The 23,908-nt window shown below is 45.5% G+C and overlaps 1 protein-coding gene across 5 annotated transcripts in view; it reads right to left on the bottom strand.

The window, feature by feature from the left end:
* The window catches only part of PCBP3 (poly(rC) binding protein 3), a 193,883-nt gene that overhangs the window by 93,794 nt on the left and 76,181 nt on the right, over positions 1–23,908 (bottom strand). Inside the window, exon 1 of one of the 5 annotated variants that reach the window (XM_072970501.1) lies at positions 6,636–6,703. The exons of 3 other annotated variants lie outside the window; for them this stretch is intronic. The gene's annotated coding sequence lies outside the window, so the exon portion shown is untranslated. Of the gene's footprint in view, positions 1–4,249; positions 4,268–6,635; positions 6,704–23,908 lie in introns of those variants that run through there. One more of the 5 variants, XM_072970510.1, reaches the window with a different exon arrangement.

Below are 23,908 nucleotides of genomic sequence, written 5' to 3'. Positions count from 1 at the left end.
GGAGCAGCAGGAGGAAGGGCCTAGCCCAGCCCAAGTCCTTCGCCTCCTCGGGGAGCGGCCAGACAGGCCAGTGCCGGCCCCCTGTGCCCACATCCCCGCAGTTCCCCAGATGGTGCTCTCCTCTCAAGGGCAGCGCGAGTGGGCCTGCCCTCCCTGCACCCCGACCCTGCCTGGTAGGACAGCCACAGGCCCCTCACCCCAGCCCTGTCCCCGGCACCGCGGCCCTGGCCTGGCCTTCGCCTGCTCCCGTGAAGCTCTCGTCAGTCTCCATGCTCACGGATGTCCCTCAGCCAACACAGAACGCTGAGTCCGCTCCCTCAAAGAGCGCGGCAAGCAGAAATGGATGCTTTCTTAAAGCTCACTTTCACGTCCGATGACTTTGTTTGACTTAAAAGCATGAGGTCACCCCTGGGTGGCAGACCCGACCGCCCCCACGGGCACTAACCTCAGCTGCCTGCCCCTCCCAGGACGCTCTCGGAGGCTCCTGTCTGCCAGCAGGTCCGTGATCACGTCCATGTCCACGTCCACAGGGGCAGCCCCGTGAACGCCCCGCCTCCCCTGAAGCTGGGCTTCTGAGAGGGCCCTTGGCAACGAGGTGAACTGCAGCAGGGGCGGGGCCGGGGCCCCGCGGCCCACACGCAGGGTGCGTCTAGGAGGCAGCCAGCGGCTGCCGCTGCAGCACAGCCCTGTGTGCGGACATGTCCCGCGGACACCGTGATCTCAGCGAGAGAGAAAGCAACGCGGAGGGGAGGCTTAGAGCTAGTGCCACAGCACTGCAGCTGTTTTTCTGCAGCTATCTCAACAATGAAAGCCACATACAGTACTAGACACATTATATGATCAGAAGCTGAACTGATCAGTTGTTTGATGCAGAAAATTTAATCAAGCCTAATGAGCAAATCTGAGCAAGGCAGGGCCAGACCAAAGTGACCCAGGGACCAGGCCAAGGCCCCCAGGAGCACGACGACCGGGGAGAAGGGGCGCGTGTCCTCGGGAGACCCCGCGGGGAGAACAAGCGGTGGTTGGACAGACGCGTCTTGTGCATGCAGAGCTGGTCACCTCCAGCCGTCCTGGAAACGCAGGCCACACCTCTGGGGCCCACAGCGCCAAAGAGGTGTCCAAGGTCAAGTGTCCGCATGGGCCCCACCCGGTCACATGTCAGCTTCTGGGACCCTTCCACTCCTCGTCTGACAGGCGTGTGGCTAAACAGTCCCTGCAGTGAATTCTGCCTCCTCCTACCCACTCGTCCTCTGAATACGCTCTGCAGAGAGAGTCGGTGGGGAGAGAAGGGCAGACACGCAGGAGACTGGTGACCCCACGTGCAGACAGGCCTCCACGTTGGCTCTCCCACCGCTGCACTGGCGTCACAGCGCGAACGCCGAGCTGGCTTCACTCAGGCCCCGGGAGGGGATCGGAGCATAGCCGGCACCGAAGGAACGCGGAATCAATAAATTATGATCCAATATGTCATCCAAGCCAGAAATAGGGAAATGCGATCTCACTCGACGACGAGCGCTGCAGGACGTGCCCTAGATAACAGAGGCGCCCTGGCCATTTGTATCTTTCCTCCAGCCGAGCGGCAGGTGACCGGGGGAGGACGTCACGCCCGCTGCAGTGCTGTCTGCCCAAGAGGGGCCTGACTTGGAAACTCCTAAGAACGCCGTGTCAGACTCAACAATAAGTTAGACGCATACTGTTTTTTAAATTAAATTACAAAAGCCTGTAACAAAGGACAAGACAATGAAAACCACCACAAACATCAGAAGACGCAGAAAAGCCCAGGCTCATGCCAGCGTGTTGGAGGTCTGCGGCGGGTCCACACGAGGGTGGCCCAGAGGCGGGCCCACAGGGCCACTTCATGCTGCAGACCGCAGGGCCACTGGAGGAAGTCCTCAAGGAGAGAGCGGTGGTTTCAGATATGCCCACAGGCCCTGGGGTCGTCCTCCCTGAAAAAGGTGGAGAATAATTCCCCTCCCTTAAGAGTGGCCTGTACTTCATAAGACACTGTAAAAGCTACAGTGGGGCAGAAGGGACACCGTGACATCCAGGGCAAGGATATAAAAGCACGTGATCCTCCTGACTCCCCCTCTTGGATCACTGGCTTCCGGGGAGGGATCTGCAGGCCAGAAAGACACTCCGCCACCCTCAGGGGAGGCCTCCCGCCCAGGGCTGCATGGGGAGACAGCTCGGAAGCAGCTCCTCCAGCTCCAGGCCGGCACCTACGCCTCAGGAGGGACCCGGAGCCAGAAGCACAGCCACGTCGCCCTCAGTAAGTCCTAACCCACAAGGGCTCCGAGACAACACAGATTTGTTTTTCGAAGCCGCTGGGCCGTGGGCCGGGTGGTTGTACAGAGTAGGAAACCATACGGAGAGAAGGAGAGGAGGGACCTCTGTGGAGAGATGCATGCAAAGAGGAGCAGAGATGAAAGAAACACAAGCCTGTGTCAGGAACACGAGTGGCCTCCACGGCATCAGCTAGAGACCCAGGTACACCGCTGTGCTGCGGGGCAGCGGCCTGGGCCACGGTGTCTGCTCCAGGACAGGCTGACGGGGGCCGGGTAGGGCGGGCAGTCACCACACCCTCAAGGCACAGGACAAGCTACCCCAGGAGGCCACACCGGCCACACCCCCTTCAACTTTCTCCCAGAGACACCAGAGACAGGCATCAAAATGCAAACCTCACAGCCAACAAGGAGACAACTGAAAGAAAACCAATGCGATGAGATACCCCAAACCCAAAATAAGAGTGTTCATCTGAGAAGTCACGAAGCCAACAATAAGCAGTCATTTACATATCCGGGCAACGATCACGATGTCCCACACGTGAGAGAGAAACAAGGAGACACCAGACGGGGAAAACGTTGTCAAAATGAAAACCTAAAAACCCCAGGACACACACTGTGCAAAGGGGCACAGCTTGAGTGGAACAGAAAGTCAGAGAATGAAGTCAAGGACCTCTCCAGAAAGCAGAGTGGAAGGAAAAAGAGAGCGTAAGAGCAATGCGAAGAAGAGGCCCTTCACCTCAGAAGGAGGGGACACAGAAGACCCAAGCGCTAGCACTCCGCTCAGATCCGGGAAATCCAAGGACGAGGCCGGAGCTCTGAAGCTTCAACGCGGCGACACCAAACGCTAAGACAGTGAGGGACAGTTCTTTCAATGCAGCTCTTTAAAGCATGTAGCCCATTAGTATTTAGAGAAATTCTGGTACATCTGGATTTATGCACCATTTTATGTTGTGTGTTCTACTTTTCTTACGTTTCCTGTAAGTCTCCTTAATTGCCTTCTTGCAGATTTTTTTCCTCCACTACTTTATACATTTTATTCTCTTTACTTCTTAACTTAAAAATGATCACATGAGCCCCTAACTTCTCAAAGTCTGATGTCCTCACACTCCACCCAAGCAGCCCGGTCACTCCACTCCCTCCCCAAAGACGTGACCATGAAGTCATGCATTTTAGTTCTGCTCCTGGTCGTTAGCTGCCGGAGAGATCTGTCCATGGCTTTAAACATTTAATGTGTCTTTAGATTAACTCAAACACACACAACTTTCTCTGTTTTTAATTTTCCTTAAATCTCAGAATTTCCATAGGAAAATGTTCTTTCCTCTTGAAATAGATCCTTTAGAAATGCTTTTAATAAAGACCTATAGGTATCAAGTTATCTCGGTTTTTGTTTCTAGGAAATGTGTTTATTTTGCTCTCATTCCTGAACAATGCATTCATGAAGTACAGAATGCTGGGTGATTTCTTTTCCCCCACCACATGGATGGTCCAACTATGTTCCCATTTCCACTGGTGCAGTTAAAAGGCATCTGATGGCCTTAATGGTCCTTCTTTGAACAAATTCTTTTCTCTCTGTTATGACCCTTCACTTGTCTTTAGTATTCAAGAGGTTCACCATGATCTGCCTAGACACAGATTTCTCTTCATTTCACATAATTGGTATTTGTTAGGATTTCTGAAACTGTACAATGGTGGCTTTCATCAATTCTGGAAAACTGGTAGCCATCAACTCCTCAAATATTACCTCTACCCAACTCTTCTCTCTTCTCCTTCTGAACACCAATGAGTCCCATTATGCTTTTTCAATCTCTTTCCAAGTCTCTTATCCCCTCTTTCATTGCTTCTCTTGCTTTGTCTCTCTGGGCTGCATTCTGGATAATCACTATAGTTCACAGGAAAAAAACAGAAGGACGGTGAGTTTGGAAAAGACGTTAAGTGACAAGAAGCATAGACTAAGAAAGTCTGACCTGATTAATTGGGGGTTTGGAAGAGGAGCAAAACATGGCAGAAGTAACATCTGACGAGATAAACAACATGCAATGCTGAAGGAAGCTGCTCCAACAGACGCACGATGACACCAAGCAGAAACCTTGACCTACGCGAACGAGAGTCTTGCAACAAGCGAAGAAGCTGAAATCCCAGCCTGCAACTTTCCAACAAAGAAAACTCCACGCTCAAATGGCTTTAATGGAAAATTCTAACAAACAATTAAGAAATACAGAATTCCGATTCTACACAAACTCCTCCGGAAAACAAAGGAAGAGGGAACACTTTCCACTGGTTTCATGAGGTCAAAATTATATTAACAACAAAACCACATGAAGTCATTTCAAGGAAGGAAAACTACACACCCAAATACCTCATGAATATACATGCAAACATCCTTAACAAAATCCCTTTTATATAACACATCATAACTAAGTAGGATTTGACCCAGTAATGTTAGTCCAACATTTGAAAATCAAGCAATGTAATTTACCATTTGGGGGATTAAAAATTGAAAACCATTATTTCAATAGATGTAGAAAAGAATTTGAAAAAATTCAACAAGCACTTATGATAAAAGTTCTTAGCAAATTCCTAAACCTGATAAAAGGCATCTAAGGAAAACCTACAGCTATCATCAACTCAACCGTGAGAGACTCGGTGCTTTCTGCCTGGATCAGAAGCAAAGCAAGGCTGTCCATTCTCTCCATCCCTAGTCAACATCCCGCCGGAGATTCTGAGTAAGTGCAATCAAGGCAGGAGAAGCAATAAAGAGCATGTGGGTTAGAATCTGAAAAAAACATAGAGCTAGTAAACAAGTTTAGTGAGGTTGCAAGATACAAGATCAATGTACAGAAATCAGCTGTACTTATGGACACTAGCAAGAAAACTTCAAAATGAAATTAAGAAAACAATTACATTTACAATAGCATGGAAAATAATAAAATACATATTAATAAGTTTCACAAAAATTTAAGACTTGTACTGTGAAAACTAAAAACAATCATTAAAATAAATTACAGAAGACCTAATTAAATGTAAAGACATCCTGTGCTCCTGGACTAAAAGCCTTCATATTTTAACAAGAAAACACTCCCAAATTTAGCTGCAGATTCAAGACAACCATTGTCAAATGTATACCTGCCCTTTTTTATATAAACAAATATTCATACGGAATTGCAAAACAAAACCCAAAAGAAAAGAATATCCAAATACCCCAAAAATCTTGGGGAAAAAAAAAAGAACACAGTCGAAGGACTCACCCTTTCCAATTTCAAAACCTACTACAAACCTACAGGATTCAAGACCATGTAGTCCTCACATAAGGATACACACATAGATAACGGCTCAGAACTGAGAGTCTAGAAATAAACCCGTACACCTGTGATCGAATGAATTTCAACCAGGACGCTAAGATCATTCAAAGGAGGAAAGAACCGGTTTTTCAACAAATGGTGCTGGGATAGCTGGATATCCACATGCAAGAGAATGAATTTGGACTTTTGATTCACACCATATACAAAAATTAACTCATAACAGATCAAAAACCTAAATGTAAGAGCTAAAACTATTAAGCTTTCAGAAGAAAGCAGGGCAAAAGCTTCATACACTGGACTTGGCAAGTTTCTTGAGCACAAGTAATCAAAGAAAAAATAAACTGGACTTCATAAAAATTAAGAACTTTCGTGTACCAAAGCACACTACAATGAAAGTGAAAAGACAATCCAAAGAATGGGTGAAAAATTATATAAATTATGTATCTAAGGGTCGAGTATCCAGAATTTATAAATTCAACAATAAAAATGCCATCCCAACTAAAGAGTGGGAAAGGAATCTGAACAGACATTTCTTCAAAGAAGATCTGCAAATGGTCAGTAAACACATGAAAAGGCAGCACTAGTCTTAGACAAAGGCTAATCAGTACCACAGTGAGATACCACTTCCCAGCAGCTAGGATGGCTAGAGCCAAAAAGCTGGAAAACACCAAGTAACACAGAGAAACTGGGACACTCAAACATTGCTAGTGGGAATGTAAAATTTCTCAGCCACACTGGAAAATAGTTTGGTGTTTCCTCAAAAAGTTAAACATGGAGTTACCATATGATCCCACAGTTCCACTCCTAGATATAAGCCCAATAAATTAAAATATATATTCAAACAAAAACTGCACATAAATATTCATAATGGCCCCAAAGGAGGAATGACTCAAATATCCATCAGTTGATGAAGGAAATGTGGCATACGCATATGATGGAATATTGTTTAGCCACAAAAAAGGACTATAGCACTAAGAGATGCTACTTATACAGGGACCTTGAAAACGTCATGCTAAGTGAAAAAAGCCAGACACAAAAGGTGATATGTTACCTGGTTCCAATTATATGAAGTGTTCAGAACAGGCAAATCCATAGAGACCAAAAATAGATTCACGGTTGCTGGGGGTTGGGAGGGAGGAATGACTCAGGAATGATCACAATGAGGACGGAATGTCCGTTAAGGGTGATGAAGATGTTCTGGAATTGGGTGGTGGTGACAGGTGCACGGGCTAGTGAGCACACTGAAAACCACAGAACATTACACTTTAAAATGGTGACTGCCATGATATGTAAATTTTATCTCAAAAGCAAAGTCAAAACAAAAAGGATGTCAACTATCCTCAAACTGATCTCTAGACTCAACAGTTCCAATCACAATCCCAGCAGTCTGTTTTGTAGAAATTGACAAGCTGATTCTAAAATCCGTGCAGAATAGCAAAGGAGTCAGAACTGGAAAACAGTCTTGAACAAGAAGACTCACTGGGGGACTCATCCTGCTTGATTTCAAGGTGTGCTCTGATGCCACAGTGATCCCGATGCTGTGGTACTGGGCAAAGGACAGGCACGTCCAGCAGGGAAACAGAACGTGGAGTCCCAAGACAGATCCGCCCGCACACGGTGGGCAAGGAGCGAAGACAGTCAACAGAACAGCAGTCCTCTAACAAACAGCGACGGAGGACTGTACACCCGCGGGGGAGACAGAAACTGTGCTTGTATCTTCCCTGTATCAGAGGGGGGAGAATGATTCAGAGACCAAAGTGTAAAACACAATATTGTACAATTTCTAGAATAAACCATGGGAAATAATTTTTGTGACCTTGAGGAAGGCATGGAACTTTTGGTTAGAACATAGAGAACCAACTGTAACATAAAAAAATTGAGAAATTTCACTTTATCAAGATTAAACACTGCTGTTTTGAAAGACACTCTTGAGAAAATAAACAAGCCACACTCTGGGAGAAAATATTTGGAAAACATGCATCTGATAAATGACTGGTGTCCAGAGTACACAACAAACCCTCAAAACTCAGTAACAGGAAAACAAATAGTACAAAAATGTTAGTAAGCAAAATATCTGAACAGACATCTCACCAAAGGAGACATGCAGACGGCAAATAAACACAGGAAAAAATGTTCAATAGCATTTGTCACCAGAAAACTGCAAATGAAAACTATGAGATACCACTATGCACTCACTAGAAAGAATGAAATTTTTTAAACTGACGTCAAAAGTTAACATTCCAAGAGCAAATGTCTGTGGGAACACAAAACAGTGCAATAACTTAGGAAAACAAGTTTCTTACAAAGTTAGACACACACTTGTCAAATGACACGGAAAAGCTCAGGTACTTCCCTATTAAAAATGAGGACCTGCGTCCACGTAAAGGCCTATGCGAGAAAGTAGCCAGCGGGTTCAGTCAGGACCTCCGAACCAGAAATCTCCAAACATCCATCAGTCAGCGACTGGGTAAACAGATCGTGGTACATCCATTCAATATGACTCAACAACAGTATGAATGCATCTCGAAAGCATTATGGGTAGGTTAAAAAAAAAAACAGAACAGACTCAAAAAGCTCCAGACTGTGATTCCATTCACACAACACTCTAAGGAAGTCAAAGTGCAGACACGACAGACAGATCAGTATTTGGGGCTCTAGGAGCAGGCAGAGGCATGAGGGCACTTGGGGTGGGGAAAACACTCTGTATTACGATTGTGTTTATTGTTAATATCTGTCTATGTTGGTCAAAACTCACCAAACTGTATCCCTAAAAAAAGTGAATTTTATTCTACATTAATTATACCTCACTATATATAAAATAGATAAACAACACGTTTCTACTGTAGAGCACAGGGAACTATATTCAATGTCTTGTAGTAACCTCTAATGAAAAAGAAAATGAAAATGAATATATGTGTGTATGTGGATGACGGAACTATTATGATGCACACCAGAAACTGACATAACATTGTCAACTGACTACACTGCAATTAAAATAAAAAATGAAACACACGTGACAAAGAGAGAACTCCCATGCAGAATAAACATAAAGACGTCGATACCGAGATGCATCATGGCGAAACTATACAACACTGAAAACAGAGAAGATCTTAAATGTAGCCAGAGTTGAAAAAATTCCTTGAAAGGAGAATCACTTAGATTGAAAGACAGCCTCTCCGCAGAAGAGCAAGCCAAAGAGAGTAGAGTATAATCTTTGCCAACTCCAAGGAAATAACGGTCCACCCAGAACTTTAAGAAGTATCTGTCTAGGGTACCCGGAATGAGTCAGAGAAAGCCTAGGCAGGAGCAGTGTTCCACGTAGTGTTGCTGGCTTTAAAGACTAAGGGGCCGTGAAAGCAGAGGAAAGCCAGCTACCTCTGGAATCTAAGAATGACTTTTTGCTAAAGACCAGCAAAGAAAAGAGGCCCTCAGTCCTACAACCACACAGAACTGAATTTTGCCAACAATCTTACGAGCCTGAAAATGGACTCTCCGCCAGTCTCCACATAAAATTCCAGACCAGTTGACAGCTTGACTTGGCCTTGAGACCCTAAGCAGAGTATCCAGCCGACCTGCCAGACTCTGTCCTAGAGAAAGGTCCCCTAAAAACCCAGAACAGAAGATTATTAAGAGAGTGATTGCTCTTGAAGGAGATATTGTAAAAACCATTGGACACAAAAACCGCTATGTCAAAGTCCCCCGTGGCCACATCTGGGTCGAAGGTGATCATCACGGGCACAGTTTTGACAGTAATTCTTTTGGGCCGAGGGACTTCCGGGCAAGATGGCGGAGTAGAAGGACGCTTGTAAGCCACCCTCTCCCACAAATACACCAAGACCCACATCTACAGACCCACTCAGCCAACCAGAGCACCTGCGGAACTCCAACAGATCATCGCCCTCTTCAAAAGATAAAGACGCCAAAAATCTGGTAGGAGAAAAGGAAAAAAGAAAGAACAAAAGGCAAAGCAGTGTGGGACAGGTCCCGCGGGGAGGGAGCGGCAAAGGAGGACTGGCGCTTGCTCGCTGGGTCTCCCCTCTCCAACTGAGAGGCCAGCGGGACGGAGGGGGAGCCTCCGAGGTTCGGATCTGTACAGAGCAGTCCTTGTCTGACAGAACTAAGTTAAACGGGCACAGAGCGTCCCCCCGACACCCAACCTGAGACACGGGCCGGCAGCAGCGGGCAGGGCCAGGCTGCATAATCTGGGCGGAGGACGGGGGCGGCTGCACGGAGGAAACTCCGGGGGACTGCAAGGGGCTGGGCGCCGGGGCTGTGGGTGTACAGGACATAACAACCTGGGCCCTCCATAAAACAGCAAGGTTGATGTGCTCTCGGGGGAAGGGTGCATACCCCCATCTCTGAAAACACGCGGAAACTTTTCAGGGGAAGAGGGGCGGGGCCCAGGCAGAGCCGCCATATTCTCCGGCGCTTAACACCCAGGCGGGGGCAGAGACGAAACCTGCGTCCCCACCTAAGGGCTTCGCAGCCTCAAGGGCCAGACTGAGACGGGCCTACAGCCCTGGGCAGATAGGACCCTTCCATTCTGGTACCCCAGAGAACTTGCTCCACAAAGACAAACAAGCAGCTGGGTCTTGGCTCGGAGCAGGGACGCGGCTGCCCCTGGGTCTTCCCCGAGCCCACACGCGGAGCGCGACCAGGGCGGAGCGCCGGCCAGGGCGGAGCGCCGGCACAGAGCGCGCAGCCGCACAGAGCAGCGGAGCTACCGGCGGCGCAGGCAGGGGGAGAGCGGCCCCCCGCCTGTCGGGCAGGAACACAACCCCTGACCGAGGTGCTGGGAAGGGGCACGACCCGTCCTCCTGCCTGGCCAGTCTGCAACATCTGTCTGCGGCATCCAGAGGGGCAGTGACCCGCCCGCCCGCAGCAGAGGAGAGCTGCATCTGACCCCGTGTTAGGAGGAGGCGCGATCTGCTTGCCGACAGGTGCTGGGAGCAGCACAGAAGAGGGCGCCAACGGAGGGCCTATGAAAACAAGCTGAGCTTCCAAAACAGGACGAAGACAGAAGGACTTCACATTAAAAGCACACAGACTCCAGGAGAACACCGACAACCCCCTTTTTTTTTTTTTTTTTTGGTTTTTGTTTTGCTTTGTTTTGTTTTTTTGTTTTCTGTTTTTGTTTCTGTTTTGTTTTGTTTTAATCGGTTTTTACCTGTTCTATTTTCAATTACTCTTTTAATTTTTACTTCTTAATTCATTTCTATTTCTCTTGGGTTTTGATGTCCTGTTATTGATTAGACACAGGCTTCAAACACATATATTCATCTCCCCACCCCCCTCTTTTTTTTTTAAGGTTTTAAAAGGACTTCTCCACCCGATTAATACTCTGCTACAACCCGTTCTTCTATTATTCATTATACATTGTTTTCAAACCCTCTTTCTCCCTTCTTTTAAAAATCTTTCTCTCTTATTCTTTTCTCTTTTTTTCTTTTTTTTCCCTAAGTTCTATTCCTAAATAGGCATTAGATAGATAAAATCCTTAAGATCCAAAATAGACAACTGATACTTCATAAACCACAGTGCCAGAGAGGTATGAGCAAGATGAAGAAGCAGAGAAACCTTTCCCAATTAAAAGAACAAGAGGAATCCCCTGAAAGAAAGCTCAATGAAATAGACATCGATAGCCTACTAGATCAAGATTTCAAAAAAGGAGTGATCAAATTGCTGAAGGAATTAAAAGAGATAATGCTTAGAGAAATAAAATATGTCAAAAATGAAATTGAAGCTATAAAGAAGAGCCAAGCAAAATGGGAAAACTCAATGACAGAGATGAGGAATGATCTAACAGCTGTGCAAAGCCGACTAGTTAATGCAGAAGAACGAATTAGTGATCTAGAAGACAGGGCAACAGAAAGCACCCATTCAGAAGAACTACAAGATAAGCAAATAAAAAATAATGATAATAGCATAAGGGACCTATGGGATAATATAAAGCGTCCCAATCTTCGCATAATAGGGGTCCCAGAAGGGGAAGAAGGATCAAAGGGGATTGAAAAGGTTTTTGAAGAAATCATGACTGAAAACTTCCCAAACTTAAAGAAGGAATCAGATATACAAGTACAGGAAGCTCAGAGGGTCCCAAACAGGAAGAACCCAAATAGACCCACACCAAGACATATCATAATCAAGATGGCCAGAGTCAAGGATAAAGAAATGATTCTAAAGGCAGCAAGAGAAAAGCAAAGAGTGAACTACAAGGGAACCCCCATAAGGCTCTCAGCTGATTTCTCTACACAAACACTACAGGCCAGAAGGGAGTGGCAAGATATATTCAAAGCCCTGAATGAAAAAAAGATGCAGCCTAGGATACTTTATCCAGCAAGGCTATCCTTTAGGATAGAAGGAGAAATAAAGAGTTTCACAGACAAAAAAAAGCTGCAGGAGTTTAGCAACACTAAACCCATGCTAAAAGAAATATTGAAAGGGCTATTCTAAATAGAAGAGCAGCAGGATGCTACAGAAATGAGAAACGTACAACTGGAAAGGTGATAACTCATGAATTACAAATAAAGAAAACACGAAATTATAAAAGAAGACATACAAATCACTGAGAGTGGGAGAGGGAGGCAGGGAAATATAGAATTTTTTTTCTTTCTTTTTTAAAATTTTTTTAACAGTAGGATGGGTTTGAGATCATGTTATTATCAGTTTATTAAAAACAGGTATAGGTTAATAGATTTACAAAAAAGGGTAACCACAAGTCAAAAATTTACAAGGGAGTCACAAAAATTAAATAAAATCCATGATAATACAAAGGAAAATTACCAAACCACAAAAGGAAGAAGAAAGGAACAAAGAGGATATACCAATTCAACTGCAAAGATAAGTTCAAAATGGCAATAAACACACATCTATCATTAATTACTGTAAATGTTAATGGACTAAATGCTCCAGTCAAAAGACATAGAGTGGCAGACTGGATAATAAAGCAAGAACCTTCAATATGCTGCATACAAGAGACCCACTTTAGGGAGAAGGACACATATAGATTGAGAGTGAAAGGATGGAAAAGGATATTCCATGCAAATGGAAAAGCCAAAAAAGCAGGTGTTGCAGTACTGATTTCAGACAAAATAGACTTTAAAACAAAGGCCATAAAGAAAGATAAAGAAGGACATTTTATAATGATTAAAGGAGTGATACAAGATGAAGATATTACACTCGTTAATATATATGCACCCAATATAGGAGCACCTAAGTACATACAAGAATTACTAACAGAGATAAAGGGGGATATTGATGGGAATACAATCATAGTTGGAGATTTTAACACTGCATTAACATCACTAGACAGATCTTCCAGACAGAAAATAAACAAGGCAACAGAGAAATTAAATACTACAATAGAAAAACTAGATTTGGTGGATATTTTCAGAGCTTTACACCCCCAAAAAATAGAATATACATTCTTTTCAAGGGCACATGGAACATTTTCCAGGATTGATCATGTACTTGGACACAAAAGAAACCTCAACAAATTTAAGAAGATAGAAATTATCTCAAGCATCTTTACTGACCACAATGCCATGAAACTGGAAATCAACAACAGAGAAACAAAGGAGAAAAAAAGAAAAGCATGGAGATTAAACAATATGTTATTGAAAAAACAATGGATCAATGAGGAAATCAAAGCTGAAATTAAAAAATACCTTGAGACAAATGATAATGAAAGCACAACCACTCAAAACCTATGGGACACAGCAAAGACAGTGCTAAGAGGGAAGTTTATAGCGATACAGGCCTTTCTCAAAAAAGAAGAACAATCTCAAATAAACAAGTTAACCCACCACCTAAATCAATTAGAAAAAGAAGAACAAAAAGCCCCAAAAAGCAGCAGAAGGAAGGAAATAATAAAGATCAGAGAGGAATTAAATACAATAGAGATTAACAAGACCATAGAAAAAATCAACCAAACCAAAAGTTGGTTTTTTGAAAAAGTAAATAAAATCGACAAACCTCTGGCCAAACTCACAAAAAAGAAAAAAGAGAGAGCACAAATTAGCAAAATAAGGAAGGAAAATGGAGAAATTACAACAAACAAAATAGAAATACAGAATATCATACGAGAATATTATGAAAAACTATATGGAACCAAACTGGATAACCTAGAGGAGATGGACAAGTTTCTGGAAACATACTGTCCACCAAAACTGAATCAAGAAGAAACTGAACACTTGAACAATCCGATCACTAGAAAGGAAATAGAAATAGCAATTAAAAACCTCCCTACAAATAAAAGTCCAGGACCGGACGGCTTCACCGGGGAATTCTACCAAACATACAAAGAAGAACTCATACCAGTCCTTCTCAAACTCTTCCAGACGATTGAAAAGGAGGGAATACTTCCAAACTCTTTCTATGAAGCCACCATCACCCTGATACCAAAACCAGGCAAAGACACTACAAAAAAAGAGAATTATAGGCCAATTCTGGCCTCCTATTACTGATGAACATAGACGCCAAAATCCTCACCAAAATTTTAGCAAATAGAATCCAACAACACATAAAAAAGATTATACATCATGACCAAGTGGGGTTCATCCCAGGGACACAAGGCTGGTTCAACATACGCAAATCAATCAATGTAATACATCACATCAACAAGAGAAAGGACAAAAACCACATGATCATCTCAATCGATGCAGAAAAAGCATTTGATAAAATTCAACACCCATTTATGATAAAAACTCTCGCCAAAGTGGGTATAGAGGGAACATATCTCAACATAATAAAAGCTATATATGACAAACCTATAGCCAGCATAGTTCTCAACGGTGAAAAACTCAAAAGCTTCCCACTAAAATCTGGGACAAGACAAGGATGCCCACTATCACCACTCCTATTCAATATAGTCCTGGAAGTCCTAGCCACAGCAATCAGGCAAGAGAAAGAAATAAAAGGGATCCAAATTGGAAAAGAAGAGGTAAAAGTGTCATTATATGCTGATGACATGTTACTATATATAGAAAACCCTAAAAGGTCCACAAAAAAGCTACTAGAGCTGATCGAAGAATTCAGCAAGGTAGCAGGTTACAAAATTAATGTTCAAAAATCAGTTGCCTTTCTTTACACTAACGATAAATCAACAGAAAAAGAAAGTAAAGAAACAATCCCCTTTAAAATAGCACCCAAAGTAATAAAATATCTGGGAATAAATCTAACCAAGGAGGTGAAAGAATTATACACAGAAAACTATAAACCATTGATGAAGGAAATTAAAGAAGACTTTAAAAAATGGAAAGATATTCCATGCTCTTGGATTGGAAGAATCAATATTGTTAAAATGGTCACACTGCCCAAGGCAATCTACAGATTTAATGCAATCCCTATCCAATTACCCAGGACATATTTCACAGAACTAGAACAAATCATAATAAAATTTATATGGAACCATCAAAGACCTAGAATTGCTAAAGCATTACTGAAGAGAAAGAATGAGGCTGGAGGAATAACTCTCCCAGACTTCAGACAATACTATAGAGCTACAGTCATCAAGACAGCATGGTATTGGTACCAAAACAGACATATAGACCAATGGAACAGAATAGAGAGCCCAGAAATGAACCCACAAACTTTTGGTCAACTCATTTTCGACAAAGGAGGCAAGAATATACAATGGAATAAAGACAGTCTCTTCAGCAAATGGTGTTGGGAAAACTGGACAGCAGCATGTAAAACAATGAAGCTAGAACACTCCCTTACACCATATACAAAAATCAACTCAAAATGGATTAAAGACTTAAACATAAGACAAGATACAATAAACCTCCTAGAGGAAAACATAGGCAAAACATTATCTGACATACATTTCAAAAATTTTCTCCTAGAAGAAATAAAAGCAAGAATAAACAAATGGGACCTAATGAAACTTACAAGCTTCTGCAGAGCAAAGGAAACCAGAGATAAAACAAGAAGAAAACCTACGGAATGGGAGAAAATTTTTGCAAGTGAAACTGACAAAGGCTTGATCTCCAAAATATATAAGCAGCTCATACGACTCAATAAGAAAAAAATAAACAACCCAATCCAAAAATGGGCAGAAGACCTAAACAAGCAATTCGCCAAGGAAGACATACAAATGATCAAAAAACACATGAAAAAATGTTCAATATCACTAATTATCAGAGAAATGCAAACCAAAACTACAATGAGGTATCACCTCACACCAGTCAGAATGGCCGTCATTCAAAAATCCAAAAATGACAAATGCTGGAGAGGCTGTGGAGAAAGGGGAACCCTCCTACACTGCTGGTGGGAATGCAGTTTGGTGCAGCCACTATGGAAAACAGTGTGGCGATTCCTCAAAAGACTAGGAATAGACTTACCATATGACCCAGGAATCCCATTCCTGGGCTTGTACCCAGAAGGAAATCTACTTCAGGATGACACCTGCACCCCAATGTTCATAGCAGCACTATTTACAATAGCCAAAACATGGAAACAACCTAAATGTCCATCAACAGGTGACTGGATAAAGAAGATGTGGTATATTTATACAATGGAATACTACTCAGCCATAAAAACCGACAACATAATGCCATTTGCAGCAACATGGATGCTCCTAGAGAATGTCATTCTAAGTGAAGTAAGCCAGAAAGAGAAAGAAAAATACCATATGAGATCGCTCATATGTGGAATCTAAAAAACAAAAACAAACAAACAAACAAAAACAAATGGACAGAGAATACAGACTTGTGGTTACCGGGGGGGGGGCGGGGTAGAGGGTGGGAAGGGATAGACTGGGATTTCAAAATTGTAGAACAGATAAACAAGATTACACTGTATAGCACAGGGAAATATACACAAAATGTTATGATAAATCACAGAGAAAAAAATGTGACAATGAGTGTGTATATGTCCATGTATGACTGAAAAATTGTACTGAACACTGGAATTTGACACAACACTGTAAAATGATTATGAATCAATAAAAATGTGAAAAAAAAAAGAAGTATCTGTCTTAAATATCTTTCAAGAATAAAGTGAAAGATAATTTTAAAGTTATTTCAAACCATTTTTGTTTTATTAGCTTTTGGCCAGAAGGAGGCATTACTGCCGGCTGCTCTGTGACTGGGTTTTCGGCCTCTCCACCGAGCTCTGAGGTCTGCTGGCAATTTCCACTTATTTGTTTATGGCGCTGCAAGAAGATGTCACGCTAAATAAAAACCTCTGAGGATTTTCAAGCTGTAACCAGAGGAAAAAATAAAATTTTTTAAAATGCTGCTGAAAATGTAAGATAATTTCTAGGAGTCATAAAAAGAGACACTGGCAGATTTTGGTAGATTAGCAAGCCAAAATTAACCACCCCAGAGGAGGAAGTAAGTCAGCAAAAAAATAATCACCAAAACCAAGAAAAAAAAAAAGAATCCCACTGGCAAAGATACGATGTCAGTCAACACGTTAGATTTCAGGAACACAAGAATTATTCAACAGTAAGCTTTTCCTGGGTACCTGAACTATTCCTGTGATGCCCCTTCACTGTGGCAATGTTGTATATATATTTAACAAGGCAAAGACGTATCAGCACTCCTGAACTTGGAAACAAAGCTTTTTCTAGACAAAAGTACCTTGCGTGTCATTTTTTTCCATTAAAACTGATTTTCACTTTTGAAAGCAATCTTAGGTAAAACAACTTCATATTGACTCAGTAAATAAAACATGGTCTGAACATTAAAGACAAAACATTTGTAAAAGGAAAATAAAGAAGGTTTCAGTTAAAAATTGTTTTCCATGAACTCTGTCACCGTGATGCGTTTCAGAGGCAGCAGTATGTAAAGAAGAAGAAATGAAGGGCAAAGAATGGGGGGGGGGGAGTACATCTAAAAGGGCAGTGACAGTGAGGGCGTCAGATAACAAAGAAGGGGGCACAGTGACAGAGAGTGAAATAACACTCGGGTCAGGAGGGGTCATCAGAGACGAAGTATTTTAAGAAACCTGTGTCATTTGGGGTGTGGCTAAAGGTACCAATTAAATGTAAACATTGATAAATCAAGTACACGTATAAGCCAAACACGAAAATAAGAGAAACCAAAATTACACAGTGAAGGAGAAAACTGATGAGAAATAAACACAATGTGTCAATCAAAAAATGTAGAAGGGAGAAAAAATAAACATTAAAAAGAGCTAAACAAAAAGCACAAAATAAGACTGTAGGAAGGATCCAAATCTATACGAAATTGAAGTAGATTAAAGTAAACGGAATGCCCCAATCTTTAAAGACGAAGATTGTCACAGAGGATAAAACTAAGCTCCATTAGGTACCATTTAGAAAGACACAGCTAAAACATACAGAGACTGAAAGAGGGGAAGACAAATATACCAGAGAAAATGCAAGGCATAAAAAGCTAGATCCAGGGCACACCATGTTGCACACAGATAAAGGGGCTCAGTTTAACTGCATGATTCTACAATGCCAGACTCACGGGCACCCCAAAAGAGTCTCAATGTTTTATACAAAGCAGAAATGAACAGAGGCACAGGAAAGTAGACAAAGCCATAGTCACACTGGCAGATTTAAACACAGCTCTCACGGTGACTGATTAGGGAAAAATATCTAAAAGGAAAGACAACATTGAGACAAAATTCCAAGCGTCATCTCATGCACGGACGTGGAGCTTAAGCTCCAAACCGGCAGAATGTGTTCTGCTTTGAGGCACAGCACATTTCTGATGCTCGAGCACATGTGAGCCATGTCAAAGACTGTGGACACGGAGACCACCTTGCCAACCATGCAGTGAACCAAGACACTAAAATATTTTAAAATATTGTATATATAATTATAAATGTATATTTTACATACTGTATTTTTTTAAACTCCATGTGTCTGGAACTGAGAAACACTTCTAAATAACTTCTAAGTCAAAAAAGAAGCTGTAGTAGAAACGTAACATTTATAAGTGAAGGATTACAGAAGTACCACATATCTTAATCTGTGCACTTCAACAAGCTGTACTTAGAAAGGAGAAAATACAAGTGGTTTTCTCTTTAATCTGAGTGTAGGGAAAGGCTATCTAATTATGACTTAAAAACCAGGATGCAATAAAAGAAAAGACAGATAAATTGAACTTCATAAAAAATAGAAATATTTGGCACGGCAAAATTGCCATGAAAAAATATTCATGACAAATAAATGGAAAAAACATCTGCATCACACATCACCGTACACCTCCAGTGTCGCAGAAAGCCTGCAGAGTAGGACGGAAATGCCCAGAGTGAGGAGACCGAGGACACCAGACAGCCAGCTGCAGCACCAGACCCTGGACGGGACCAGGTCCAGCGCTGGGGGGACCAGCGCTGCCAGGCAATGCAGAGTCTGCAGATCGCAGTCTGCGCGGGAGAAAGCCCCGTTCTGGGCAGAGAGCAGCTCTCCTGCACGCCACATCCAAACCCCTCCCGACTCACTGGAGACCAACATCCCAGCAGCATTCCAGCTCTGTCTGCTTAACCTTCAAACTTTGTTTCTCTCCTAACACCTGTTCAGGTTTTAAACATATTCAAATAGCTCCTATTAAAAACAGGTACACAGCTCTCTCCAAGACCTGTGTTTTCAGAGTCAAACATTTCAACAGCCACCCACTCTTTCCTCTCCATCAGTTCAAGACGCTGAATCTGGAGAGTTTCCCTCTCGGTCACATCAGATCTGGTGGACGCCGTCTGTCCCCATCCCACCCTCCTCCCTTCCCAGCCTGCAGACAAGAAAAAGCGTTTCGCTCCAGTGCACGGTGTTTCCTTGGGTCTACTGTCACAGGCCCTCTCCAAACTGCTGGAGAGAATGGAAAATGGCCCGGTTTCCTGAAAGTGACTTTGCCAGGAGTACCTGAAGTCTGAGCGTCGTAGGATTTAACAGTGATGAAGCAAAGGAGTAACGAGAACTGGGAGGGGGCTCTGGACTCTGCCCTGGTGTTGACTTCGGTCTCCTCGCCGATAAAGCCAGATAATCAGAGGCCCAGGAGACTGTGGGGACCAGAGAGGCGCTCGTGCCTGGAGCACAGAAAACGCAAGGCCACCTTGTCGCTCTCGCCATCTTTCACAGGAAGACGCCGCCACCCCTAGCCCACTCTGCAGACGCTTAAACGGCCTGAACCCGACTCCGGGGCCAGGCAAGCCAGCTCAGGAGACCCAGCCCCGACAGGTGAAGAAGCAGCACAGACAGGGACAGCGACTGAGCCCAGGTGCCAGGCCATAGGGCGACTGGCGGGGATGGAAGCAGAACCAGCCCCTGGATTCCCCAGCAGACTCCACCAGCCCAGGTGGGGTCCTGCTGGAAAGTTCTCTTCCCATGACTTGCACTCACGCTCTGCCAGATTTTAACATAGCAGATGCCAAGCAGCGGTCCCTGCCCGGTGACCAGGACAGCTGCTCTCCAGCTGCGCCCAGCCCTGCTGGCTCCAGCCCGAGGCCCCGGCTCCGCAGACAGCAGCCTCTTCAGCAGCGTGTCGGACCCAGAGCTGGGAGACAGGTGGGCAAGATCACCACGTGTCCTCAGTTACAGGGCAGACAAAGCTGCAGGGTCACAGCCTTGTGCCCTGAAACAGCCAGCTCTTGATAAAGACGAAGGGCTGCCCGGAAGACCCCTGTCCAGCTCAGGGCTAGAAGCCTGTCCCTGGTCATCCCTCACTCCAAAGAGAAGTGCACGGCGTGTGCACTGACTCGAAGGGTACAAGCTGTTATGCACCCGGCCTTCTGGAGGAAGTCCTGAATGAGCAGAGACGGTGTTTAACCAGAGAGGCAGAAGCATCCTTGGCCCTGTGACTATGCAGTGCATCCCCAGGGTGGGAAACCTCAGGTCGCCCTTGGCCAGAGCTGAAGGTGGGCGCTGCCCTCCACACCTGGGCACACTAACCCACTCCCTCCAGAGCAGCGGCTGAGCTGCTGGCGTGTACCGAACACATGGTACCTTGGTAAACAAAGCGTACAGAGAAGCTGGCTCCTGCTTGTCTAAACGTGTGCCTAGGGGCCACTCATCCTCCACCCCACACACTGTCCCTGGCCCCAAGGGCAGTCACACAGCTCCACATCCATCACTGCCCCTGCACGAGGGGCCGCCAGACAGCCTGGCCACAGGCAGCCGGCAGGGGGAGGAAGATGAGTCATCCGGTGAAAAGCCATCAGCCCCTTCATGCCAGGCTGCTCTGGGAGCACGGCGCTCCCCAGCGTCTCGAGGAGCGGACAAAAGACCAGAGGAGCCCAGAATGAACTCGAGTCCTCCAAAATGGAAGAAGCCAAGAGAAGGAAGGAAGGAAGCAAACGGGAGCCTTGGGGCCTGCGTGGACCAGCCTGGGTGGTACCCATGCACTGGGCCTCTCTCTGTGCCCCAGGAGAGGTGCCACGCCTGTGAAACAGCCGGCGGAATAAAGAGCCAGTCAGAACCTGGGGAGGCGGGGGAGCAGCGGAGCCAGGCGACACCATCTGGAGGCCTGGCAATGCTCCTGAGGGCAGGAAGCCGCCAGGTGAGCTCCCCCTCGACGAGCCGGGACGTCCTGACCTCACAGCACATGGGCTCCACGTCTAACCAGCAACCACCCCTGCGAGGTCCCTCCCTCCCGGCTGCAGTCCTCTCCTCCTCACGCTGCACATCCTCATCCTTGCTGCGGCAGCCAGCCGGCTGTCCCCCATCCGTCCCTCTGCCGTGACCACAGAGCTGTGACTGCCCTGGGGCTGCTGCGGAGGAGACCGTGTGGCCCAGCCACCCCACCACCCCACTAGCAGACGTCTAGTCTGTGTAACGCCACCAGTGTTCACCTGGCCCCGCATAACACTGTTAGTACACAGCACCGTGACAGTTGGCAGAACGCAGGCTTCTAACCCTTAAAAGGCAGTGGCTGGACCCCCATCGCAGCCCTTCTTCCCACCAGCTGACTCACTTCAGCGAGAGGTCAAGACCACAGCGCGAAGTGGGACCACAGAGTGGCAGGACACCCGGCGTCCTGGGGGCATTTCCCCCTTGGGTATGACGCAGAAACTCACCCTACCCCACCCTCACCCTAGTCCTAACCTTCACTGTAACTGATGCGCACACTAACCCCGTCTTAGTACTAACCTTAACTCCGGCTCTAACACACTACTAACCCTTACTCAAGCCCAAACAAAATTTCGAAAGGGTACTGCAGTTGGCGGGCATTAAAAAGTATCAAGAAGCTATAGATCTTACAGGGGTTATTCCAAGAATCAACACCTGGAGTCTCACCAGTGGAATTCTCTACATTGAGAGATGAAAGAGACAACCCTGGGACCATCTCAAGAGCAGCAATGAACATTCAGTAAGATGCAGCTCTTATTTTTTATTTCAAAAAACAAGCAACAGTCAAGCACTGGAAGGAAACTTGTGGAGCCGAGTGAAGACATACCAGGCAGCCGCCATGGCGAGCACACCTGGGCTGAAAGCGCTTGGGGCGAGTCAGCACCAAGTCAATTCAACCCAGAAACCTACAGCAACGAGAAGCATGGCCGTGCGCAAACACATAAAAAGTGAAATATCAGAGAAACGAAACAGGGAAAATTCCAAGTACAGTAAGTAGAGAATATAAACAAATTAGGAAAGAGCTCAAAAGAGAAAACGTACAGCAAGAACGCTGTAAAAGCGTCACTGAAGGCTGGTAACAGAAGAAACCAAGAGACAGCGCCTCCCTCTGTTGGAAGCTGAATTCTGCTAGAACATCAGCTGTTTACAAGTTAAGCTATAGGTCTGATCCGTTTGAGATGAAATGCCAATCTGATTAACTTTTCAAGTTGAAGATCACCCTAAGTTCATCTAGAGATAGAGCAGCCAAGAACAGCCGGTTTTTTTACATGCTGGGATCATCAGATAAATATACCATAAAACTAAAATAATTCAAAGAGTAGCAGCACAAGAATGAACAGAGAGCAACTGGAGGACGCGGGAGCAGGCGCTGGTGCGGACGACAGCTCCGCGTAAGCTGCACATACCGGGCGCGAGCAGCTGCCCCAGGCGTCGGGAGGAGGAAGCATTTTTCAACAAGTTGTGTTTTCAGTCTTTGTGAGACAAAGTAACTTACATGTTCCCCTAGTAACATATATCAAACTAACCCCAAGCGGGTTACACAGCCGATGCCAAAGGAAAAGCAGCAAAGAAAACGCAAGCGGCTGCCCCGCACCGCAGGGCGGAGAAGGGTTTCCGAACGCAAACACCAGAGGAGACATCACATAGGGAAATTTTGAGGTAGGGGCCCAAAGCGCCCACGTCAGATTAAAGGAGAATGACTGTCTGCTGGGGGCCACGTCTGTCCCCAACACCACGCTGAATGTCTTCAGTGAAACAGGAGCGCTGACACACGAGGAGGGCGCACGGGCTCTGGCGGAAGGGCCCCCCGCCTGTGCCAGACTCTGTCCGCACGGGAGGTGCGGGGAGTTCTGGCATTTTGCGGGGACGGGAGCCCTGGCTCTGCATGCTGCCCTCATCCGCCAGCTCGAGGGCAAGCTGGCAGCTGCGCAGACGCCTCTTTAACGTGTCCCTCGGTGTCCCTCTCCTCTGACCAGGGAGCCCGCGTGGACCAAGACTGCAGCACGGCCTCGGCACGAGCGGGAGCCGACTTAAGCACAAGGATGCCGACCTCACGACCACTGACGTCAGTCACAGATTTGGAGAAAACCCAAATGTATTTAACAAAAAGGGAATGATTTAAGAAAATAATACCTACATCCATGTAGTGGAAACTACACGACCCTTTAAAAGCAGTGCCCCCAGTCACGTGGCACACTTTGCAGCATACTACCCAATTTAAAAGGGGAACTGAAGTCTGGAGTAGAACATACCAAACTGTCTGCAGCAGAGCCTCGGCCCCCAACCCACGGCCCCGGGCACCAGCCGTCAGCAGGGTCCTCCCGGGGTGCCGAGAAGGCGCTGTGAAGCACAGTGAAGGCCCACGTGCCGGGGGCGGGGGCAGCGGTGGGTGACACACACCAACGTGGAACACCAGGCAAGCAGAGCCGGAGAAGGGCCTCAGCTCAAGAAGAGGGGGCTCTGCGGGCCTGACGCTGCAGAGCCCAGCTCCCCAAGGACAAAGGCCTGCCACCAGATTCGGCAGAGGTGGCGGAGGCTGCGGGCAGAGGCCCCGCGGCAGGCGGAGCCCCGCTGGGGAGGGCAGATGGCCTGGCAGAAGCACAGCCGGGGAAGCGGAGGGGCCCTGCTTTCCAATTTTTTTTTTGTAAAATAGAATTTTCTACATAACTTTGTCATTTATGTTTTTGACAAAATTATAAGCACAACATTGTAAACTGACTATACGTCAGTAAAATACAGGTATAGACACAAGAAAACAAACAAAAAACCCCAAATTATAAACGTAACGG

Source organism: Vicugna pacos, chromosome 1 (genome assembly GCF_048564905.1).
Source record: "Vicugna pacos chromosome 1, VicPac4, whole genome shotgun sequence".
In the NCBI taxonomy this organism is placed as follows: domain Eukaryota; kingdom Metazoa; phylum Chordata; class Mammalia; order Artiodactyla; family Camelidae; genus Vicugna; species Vicugna pacos.
The sequence above is the reverse complement of the archived record's forward strand: the minus strand, read 5'-3'. Positions and strand labels throughout refer to the sequence as shown.